This window comes from Ixodes scapularis, unplaced genomic scaffold (genome assembly GCF_016920785.2).
Source record: "Ixodes scapularis isolate PalLabHiFi unplaced genomic scaffold, ASM1692078v2 PGA_scaffold5__190_contigs__length_132052651, whole genome shotgun sequence".
Lineage (NCBI taxonomy): Eukaryota > Metazoa > Arthropoda > Arachnida > Ixodida > Ixodidae > Ixodes > Ixodes scapularis.
In genome coordinates, this window is record NW_024609880.1 from 87,875,197 (window position 1) to 87,883,520 (window position 8,324).

The 8,324-nt window shown below is 47.7% G+C and overlaps 1 long non-coding RNA gene across 1 annotated transcript; it reads left to right on the plus strand.

Annotated features, from left to right (window-relative positions):
• Nucleotides 1-2,593: 2,593 nt before the first annotated feature.
• On the plus strand, nt 2,594-6,780 carry LOC120839363. The gene is made up of 3 exons (XR_005715316.3): nt 2,594-2,669; nt 3,296-3,450; nt 6,724-6,780. It is a non-coding gene; the product is annotated as an uncharacterized LOC120839363 (long non-coding RNA).
• The last annotated feature ends 1,544 nt before the right edge of the window (nt 6,781-8,324 follow it).

Here is an 8,324-nt window from a genome sequence, read left to right on the forward strand (position 1 = left end):
ATCACCCGCTTGTTCTTCAACGACCTTGTAAAGACTTCTTCAATACCGGGGTCAAATAAAAGCGATCGTGCTCGCCATCGTCTGCTACCAGTTTATTCGGAGACCGTCTGGCGCAGGGGAGGAAGCGGAAGTTGCGTAGAAGCAGGTTTGGAGCCGCGGGTTTTTTTGCCGTTCAGTAGGCGCTCCGATGACTCCAACTCGAGGCACTCCCTTCGGGGGCAAGGGAGGCGCTACTGAACGCGCCCATGGGCTGCTTACTTCTGGTAGGCCGGTCTCAAGCGCCTGGAGAGGGCTCTTCGCGTGCCATACTTGCATTGTTGGGAATGTCAGCTTTTGACGAGCTCGTGCAGTCACAAAAGCGTTCTGTCGAAAGACGGGATTTACAAACAGATCAGGCTTCGCGAATGGCCCTCACGGCGCGTTGAATTTGTGGCGGGTAAATATGTTGCTGTTCGTCCTGGTAGGCCTGCGATGGTGTTTTCTGCACAAATACTGTATTCTGCCTCGTGGTACATTCACACCTGCAGCAGAACTGCTAAGCGATTCTGCTACAGGTTAATGGCGAAGAGTTGTGCTCTTCCATAGTGTGCATGTTAAAGTGACAACAAATTAGTGCCTCTCTGTTCTACTTCTCCTTTGGTATTCAACTGGTTGTATTTTCTACTACATTTTGTTCAGAAAGCCACTGCGAGACAGGCATTATTGATGTATACTATCCAAAATAATGCTTGAGCATGAGACGAGGTAACAGAAATAATTTTATATGTGCCTGCTTTTTGTGTTTTTGCAAGACAAGGTAACAGAAATACTTCTTTATGTGCCTGCTTTTTATGTTTTTGCAATTCACTGGCTAGACCACTCTTCTCATGGTTATTGTTTTGTTGGGTGCAAAATTTTCCACCCCAGGTGTCCGATGCTTGCGGCTGATGGCTTCTACCTACGTGCATCAAACAGCGGGCCTGCACCTTCGCCGAGACAGCAGTCAAACAGTTCTGGGTAACTGCAGCGACTGGGTCACCGATGCCGTTCCACTTCCTGCACTGCACTCCGCATGGGTCAAAGGGCCAGCGCATGCCTTTTATGCGTTGTCGCCAGCCATAGTGAGTATGGCTTGGAGTCACGTCACGTGAGTGAAATGCTTGTCACCTGAGTGACGTCAGTTGGGGGGGGGGGGGGGGCGCCGCCGCCGCCGTTGGTGCGGCTATGACCGGTGGTCTGCGATCATAGACCACCAAGCACCATTGCACTGTTCCTGGATAAACTAGCCGCTCTTGAGGAAGAACAGGGTGCTTTGGGAAGAGCTATGGTGTCCGCTTTTTCACTAGCTCCAGCTGTCGCCACAGACATTTTGTCGAAAGGAGCAACATCTATGAATGAGTAGACGGCGCTGAATGGCCGCAAGGGGCCTCGCTTCTGACCGAGGGGGTCAAAATAGTCCCGTTTTAACAGAGGTACCTCTTGGGGTATTGTACAACACAGGAAATAAAGGGCCCGAAAGTTTTCTACCTCGACAAGGTGTGGGTTATGGCAGGACCAATGCGGCTTTGTTCCGTGGACACCTTCATGTGTGGTGGCACAAGGCAGTCATTGCTTAACCTTGCTTAAAGGGGTTATGACATGCCAAAAATAAAATGTTACATAACTATACTGCTAGGACCCATTGTATGTTCCTATAATCCTGCTAAATTTGTTTTGAAAAAGGCGCGATAATTTCGTGGATAAATCGATTTATATGCGGGCCCCTCAGATCCGGGCGGACCTGGAGGCTGATGACGTAGCCAGCCTCCAGCGTGGTGTCTACTTGCACACACTCACAGACTTGGCTCTCTTGGCGTATCGAGCCTCAGCTTCCTCGTTTACCTTCCACGTTTCCAGCATCCGGTCTGTGACGATTACGTCTACGGCATCGATCGCCTTGTCGAAGTGTTCAACATTGATCGAAGCAGCGATGAGAGTGATTGCTATCAAGAGATGTTGGAAGCTGTTCATTTTGACTGCGACCCGCTGGCGACGAGCTCCAGGGACGACGAGTTCGCCGTGGTCACCGTCGTCCGGGAATGTCTCGCAGGCGCATGCAGGGTGGAAGGTCAACCGGCCGGGGGGCGAGAGCGAGAATAGCTTTCAGTTTACCGAGCTGTTTGAGCGTCGTACCGCGACGAGAAGAGCTTGGGCGATCATGGGGGTGCCTAGAATGAGAGAGTGTTCATGGTCGCATGGTTTATGGACACCATGGTGTGACTAAGTTGAGCAGTGTTGCCTGGTCGCCAGATGAAAATTATAAAAATTCGTAAATTGAATATTGCAATTATCAGAGCTCTAAAAATTGCGTAACTTGGTGTATATACTAAGTAGCCTATGAGCATTCCATTTCAAGAATAGTCTATCCGTTTAATTTTCGTGTCATAACCCCTTTAAAGATCAACGACTGGACTGGTCATGGGTGGCGTGCCTGAGAGTGGGACAGTAGACGGCTGTTATATACCAACTTTAGACTTCATTCACCCCTTAACTGACAGGGCACTGGAGGCTACATGCTCGGTGAACCAGCCGATTGTCAGTCTTGCATCACTTATCATGCCCCTTTCTCATACAGATGTGCAGGTCGGACATGAGGCAATAAAAGCTTGGCCCACCAACCACATGGCTCCTACCGCCCTGTCAACGTAGAGGTGAGTTGGTGGGGTCTGCTGAGCGCTTCTGGCGTAGCAGCTCGGCAGTGGTGAGTTACTAGAGCGCAAAATGCAATACCGCACTTTACTCTGAATGCTGCGAGCCATCGAAGCCAATCCAGTACCGAAAGTGTGCCACGTGGCCTGTCCGTTGGGCGCAACGGCACGTTGAGCACAGTGTCATCTGGCAGCGACAAAGTGTCACAGAGCTTTCTGGACAAGCGGCGATAATCAAGAATGAAACGTGCCCTACAGCTAGCTAGCTTCGAGAGTGTTGCACATCGCAGTGTCAAACGAAACGGCAATATCAGTCAACAAGACCGAGTACCGCTTTACGACAAGAGTGAGCCCGCCTCGCACCCATCCAAAAGAGCGTGAAACTGGCAAAAAATATTCTAACCCTAAAATTAACTTGGGATGTTCGTACAGAAGGAGCACGCTTCAGAGAAAGAGTCGTGTGGGCATCCTTGTGTTCCGCAAGGCGTGCCTAGCCTTTAAATTTCTTGCGTTTGCTCTGATCAAGCTTTTGCGCAGTTTTTTCCAGTGTATTGTTTAACAAAAAGTTACAGCTGTTTTGTACTGAGCAGGTTACAGGAACTAATGCCATCTGTAAATATCTCTTACAGCCGTGCTGTTTGAAGTCATCACAGATATAAACTACACGTTGCAGCAACTCTCAATCGCATTCCTGCCCGTCATGTCGAACAGCGTAGCGCTAATTTCAGTTTGAGGTCTGCACTCTTACTACAATGCAGATGGTGACAGCATCAGGCTGCACTCGGTAAGTTAGTTTGAGACCGGTTCTTTGTGCGGCACTCCGCGAGTGCGGTGCACTCTATGAGATGACTCGCATAATGCCAGTGCATTTGAAACGAGCTTGCTATAAGGCCCGCTACTCATGGGATAAGTTACTCATATAGTTTTTGGGCAGCTGATGAGTTATTCCCCCCTTCACAGCAACACGCATTGCTGGTTTTGGGTCAACACGCATTGCTGGTTTTGGGTACGACTTGAAACCGATGAGCAGCTCCGACAACTCTAAGGTGTTTGAAGCGGCAGGAGCAGTTCAGGGACACAATATTTCCACGTGACCTCCCTTGCAGTAGTGGGGATGGTGCGTTCAGTATCAACTCCCTCAGCTCCGAACGGAATAACTCGACTTGGAGTTCTCAGTGCATTTTAGAACACCTTCAAAAAAATCCCAAAGAAAGCTGCTTATTTTTTTTTGTGGATGTCATGTCTGTTGGATTTTTCGCTAGCCACTGTTGTTAAACTTCCAGAACTCTATGTGCCGAGAAATTGAGAGAGAGGAGGGGATGAGAGTGCAGAAATGTCAAAACGCAGAGCTCCGATTGGAGCGATTAGTGGGTAGACCTAAAGCTAACTGCCCTTGTCTGTACTGCACATGCAGAACGTCGGTGTCCAGCGTTTCGCATTCACATTCGAATGCGTTTGACGAGTGCAGTGGAGATAAAGGCAGCCTTTGTTTCTGCTGCACTCGTTGAACACGTTCGACTGCAGAACGCGGGCGTCCAGTGTTTGGCTCTCGCATTGAAACGTCCTCGACAAGTGCAGTGGAGACAAAGGCACCTAGCTTTAGGTGTACCCACCAATCCCCCTAACCAGAGCTCGGGTGTCCTGACGTCCTTGCGTGCTCTCTTCCACTCTTCTCCCTCATTTTCTTGGCACATGCATCATGGGCAGATTTTAAGGATGGGGGACTAAGCCCCCAAGGTTAACTTTTTTCAGTGAAAAATCTACATATGCCAGCTTTTGTTAGGAAGAAATGATTAGTGGCTTCCATCCATACTCGAGAACCGAACTAAATGCAATAGACTACTTCCATAAATTCCTGCATGCAACACGGCGCGCGTTGCACTCTGGGAAGTAGTTAGCCAGGGAGGAGAGTGGCATGGTTTTGGTTTCGATTGACACGTCGACAAGAGATACACAGAGCGTGGACCATAAACGACCGTTATCTCATATTTTCTGGTATCGAGAGCGTCATTTGTGGTCTCTAAACTAACCTAAATGGCCAGACCTCGAATCTTTAGTGCAAGCCCGAGAAGGATAGCTTGTCTTAACGCATGCTTGTTGTATTTTTGTACTTGAGCCTTTTTGTTAGCGGTTCGAGGTATGTGGACGAGCCAGTGCTGGGAATGTCGACGCTGCGAAGCTCAGGGATCTTGCTTGTGTACGAATCAACAAGCTGTAGCAACCAATAAGTATGCATACATCGAGCTCGCGCCTTTACATTAGTGTTGCTGATCAAGAAGTTTTTTGGGTTTTTTTTTTTTTTCGTGCGTCCATAGACGAAATATAACTTTTTGCAATTACTGTTTTTCTTAATACGCCTGAGTATGCGAAGTAAAACTCTGACGTGCCATTGAAAAGCTCCATTCGAACACACTTCTCATCTCTTATCTGTACTGCCCCGCAGCACTGCACAAAGTGAAGTCCCCACCCGCTTGGCTTCCACTAATATTCAACATCACGTATGCGCATAAAGTTATCCTGCAATAATATAGGTACATTCGCACATACAAAAAAAGAAAGCAGAAGTCGAGCACTTGTGTGAACAATGTCGCACCGTTCGCTGGAAGTGCACTGGACAGGCATGAATTCTGCGGTGTGTTGAACGAACAAAATTATTCAAAGTGCATTTGACGGTTGCTAATGGCCATAATATTTGTTATGTGTTTGCTTTCTTTCTGACTGAGTATGCCGAGATAATTTCAGACGCACCATTCAGGCACAGATCTTGGGCGTCAGTAAAAGCTCGTCCAAAAAGGCTGAGGAGGAGTTGGGGACGCTTGTTAGGGCCTCCGTCGTAGCTAGCCGATCTTAGCGTTTGCGAAAACTTAATCTTCTATCAGCATAAAATTTGAGTGTGAGATATGTGATGACATGAGGAAGACATCACAGTAACTTTTGTGCAGTAGTAAGGTTGAATTTATTGTTTCCTTAAAAGTTAATGCGCCAATGCTGGGCTTAACTTTGATACTCCTGTGAGGATGTGGCTTGCTTTTCGCCCAGTGAAGTAACAAGAAGCGTACGTTTGGCAAACAAAATATGTGTAGGGCTCAAGGTGACCAAATTTCAGTTGTAGTTCACTGGTACTGGACGGGATTACTGACACTGAGCTCAAAGATGCACTCGTGGGGTGAGGTGACTAAGCCACGTCTTACTACGTTTGCATACGCACGCATAATATCCGGTGTTTCTGGAACCAAGGAAAGTGCCCCGGTCTTCGTTTTGTATCGCTCGAGAATGAGTGTATTGTACATTCGTAAAAAGACTCAGATAATCGAAAACATGAGCAGTGTATTCGGTCGCGGCGTGATAGCATGAGATGAAGCTGCTCAGTAGAAACCGAAACTAAGTGGCCAACAAGTTCCCAGAGGGCACTGCGTGGTATTTCGCCGCGATGGGGCGCGTCGGTTTGGAAGAAGTCTATTGCAACGCCGCCATTTCTCCCACATCAGCCACTAAGGAAACTACACGGCTACACTTAGTGGTTCCGTCGAGTCGCAGAAGAGTCAGTGGCGCTGACTCTTCTGTATAGGCTCCCTACGGGAGCCAGAATTGCGTGTTCATCCCCGTAGCGCCGTCTTTCCTGCACGGTATAAGGAGCCGGCGAATGGCAGCACGGTGCGCTCAAAAGCAGGGGAACGTATGCCAGGGTGCGTGCAATGTGTACTTTCGTGCACGGCATTTGAGTCTGCTCCTCACATGGTCGCATCTCGGTGAGTAGCGGTGCGGCGGTGCGTGGAAAACAGTCATGCAACTATGGCTCCTGTAAAGAGCCTATACAGGAACTCTACGTGGCGCCATCTCGCAGGGCCATTTTGCAGTAGCTAAATAAAACAACTTGCATGTTTTAATTCGTCGCAGAAGGGTGGCGCTGTTATTGTATTTAGTTTGGTCTCGGTGGACGCCAGCGGTCCTGGTTCCAAGAGTGAGTTTTCCAACTGAGCGTTTTCCTTGCATGTTCGGGTCAGATATTGGTTCCTGTTGACCTGATGGACTCCTTTGTTCTCTGCATTCATCATAGGTTACCGTCGTGAATCATGGACCAAGACTGCACTCTTAGGCCCACTCCTTTTTGGTGGATCGAGTCTTGCCATCTTCCCCTTTCGTGGCTTCCTGTCGTAATTAAATAAATTCTCATATTTTTTTCTGATGGTGGTGCATACCTCTTGCCACACTTGACAAAAATAGTGTGGTGAATCCATGCCACGGATTACTGTGAAACATGCGAGAAGGTAATTATTGAGAAGATAAAGCTCCAAAAAGTTTGATGGAAAGACGATAGATATAACCTGTTTAATATTAAGTTTCTGCTAAGGTGATTATCTGTTCCTTAACATTAATTTAAAACAAGAAAACGAAAAAAAAGCAAGTAAGTCCTCGTAGTTTTTACAGAAGGCCCATCGCTATCACCATCACTATTTTGATTTTTCCAAGATGGCCGTTTTGCATCGTGAACGTTCCGCGACTTCGGCGATTTAAGCGACTTACGAACAGCACTGTCTAATTGGTACGTTAATTTTGGTGGCTATTTATCGTGTAATATCGTGGGTATCTTGTGTTTGTACAGAAAGTAGTATTTCAGGTTCAGATTGTTCTTTGTACAGCGTTAGCTTGGTGGGTCGTCTCTGAACTGCTTGCCCTTTGTCCACGTTTCTTTCCCTCCCAAACCCATCAAACGTTCTGGTTAATTTTCCTGCTTTCAATACCTGCTATTTTGCTAGCAAATATCCACAAACGTAGGTACAGCTGCAACGGAAAAAGAGTAGCACAAGTGAGCGATCACCGGAGCGGCAAAATAGCGATACGCGGCGCTATTGCTTCCGATCGCGCCGATAGCGAGAGTGCCAGTCACGTTCCATATCTCAACGCGGGGGCGGCCGGCAGAAAATTGAGGGATAATATAGCTTTCGATATCCGGGTTTTAGGATGGGCTGCTTTCTGATAGCCACCCCCGCGTTAAAACATGGAACGTGACTGGCACTCTCGCTATCGGCGCGCTCGGGAACAATAGCGCCGCGTATCGCGATTTTGCCGCTCCGGTCATCGATCACTTGTGTTATTCTTTTTCCGTTGCAGCTGTACCATGCAGCTCTACCTGCACTGTTCTTTTTATGTGGCGCAGTTGCAAGAACCGCTTTTGTTTTGAAATCAATTATTTAACTTGCGGCGTTCTGTAATATTGTTAGGCAGCCCAGTTATGTTCGCAAAGAACACGTGGCTAAGCGGTGGCGGATAGCACTTGTGTTGATGAAATGTTTTGCTTTCGCATATCCGGAAAGCATCGGGCAGCTGTCAACTATTTGGTGGTACGAAACTGAATAGTACCCTTTGTTAAATATTTATTTATTTGCTTGTCTGCTCGGCAGTGCCGCCTGTACCTGGACAATACCTTGGAAGATAATGCAAATACGGAGACAAAGCTGTACAGTGGTTATACTCTGCATCTGCACTCTGAATAACGTGATGTCTCGGTAACCACGCACGCTTTGTTACAGAGAGATTTGTTTCGCTACCCGCTAGGCATCACTGAGGTGCTTTAGCTGTGTGCCTTTATTTTAAGCTAATACAATGTACTGCACCTACAACAAGCAGTTGTAGAAAAGTGCCGTTCAGTCATTCCAT